Source organism: Tupaia chinensis, unplaced genomic scaffold (genome assembly GCF_000334495.1).
Source record: "Tupaia chinensis unplaced genomic scaffold, TupChi_1.0 Scaffold000341_1, whole genome shotgun sequence".
Lineage (NCBI taxonomy): Eukaryota > Metazoa > Chordata > Mammalia > Scandentia > Tupaiidae > Tupaia > Tupaia belangeri.
Window position 1 is genome coordinate 3,066,696 of NW_006159835.1, and position 1,391 is coordinate 3,068,086.

The window sequence follows — 1,391 nt, forward strand, 5'->3', positions numbered from 1 at the left end:
TCGGTGCGCACGTGCCCAGCGTGAGTTTAAGCCACCGGGCCCAAGACTTGAACCACGGTTGACTACATGGGAGCCCAGCGACATAGCCACTACGCCACCTGCTAGTCCTGTTATTATTTTTTAAATTTGCTACAGGGCATATGCACTCACCAGAGAGAGACACAGAGTGAGAGATGGAGGGAATGTGAGAAAACAAGCCATCAAGTCCAGGACTCAAACCGCATTTGACCATGTGGAAGTCCAGCACCTTAACCATCATGATACTTGCTGACCTCAATTTTTAAATTTTCGATGCTTTCCTGGATTTTGTTACCTTTCTCTCTTTTTTTAAAAAAATGTATTTATTGGGACCAGCAGGTCACATGTTGGTTAAGGCACTGGACTCCCACATGACTGACCATGGTTCAAGTCTTAAACCTGGTGGCCTAAAACCTCACACTGGGTACATGTGTATGAGTATGTGCCCAAAATTCCAAGAGGAGAATGGAAGAGAAGGGATTGTGGCATGGCCATCCCTTCGAGGAGTGGGGTGATTTTTCATTTTCCCTCTCACTGTCTCTTTCTGGCAAGCACACCCGCCCTATGGGAAAAATCTTTAAAAAAAAACTTATTCATTTTATTCACAATGGAGAGCACATCTGTGTATACAGTGGGGAGAGAGAGACAGAAGCACGTTTGGCATGCTGTGATCACCTCCCAGCCCTCCAGCTTGTCAGAATCTTGGACATGCACACATACACCTGGTGTGTTTTCAGGTCAACCAGGTTTTATTAACCCACAGTTGGATGTGTGGTCTCCATAGTTGTGGCCTAGCTTGCTTCCTACTGTGCCACCCAGGCTGGGCCTCTTTTCTAATCTTTTCTCAAATAACTTTATTTCTGAGCTTTTCTAATTTATATTTTCTCTGGTATTTTCTAGCATTGTCTTTTATCCCATTCTAAAATATTGTAATGGCTACAATTTTCATTTCTTTTGGTAGGCATATTTTTCTGGTATGTTTTCATTGTCTGAAGAGACATTAGTCTCATTCTTTTTTTCAGATTTTTTTTTTTAACCAGAGAGAGTGGGCGGGGGGAGTGAGAAAGCAAGCCACCAGGTCTGGGACTCAAACTGCGGTCGGCCATGTGGGAGTCCAGTTCCTTAACCAACACGCCATCTGCTGGTCCCCTTATTTGTGTTTAAAAATAACTTTGAGTAGTATTCTTTTGTAATTCTCTTTCTTTGCTCATTTTAAGTGAAATGAGTTGTACTGTACTTCTACAAGGGAGAGGCAGCCCTGAACAGTTTTTTTAGCTCCTGTCTGTGCAGTCTAGAATTGTGCCCTACTTACAAGTTAGCAAGTTAGCATGCCATCATTTCATGAATGTTGACAGAACACATGAGGCTCACGA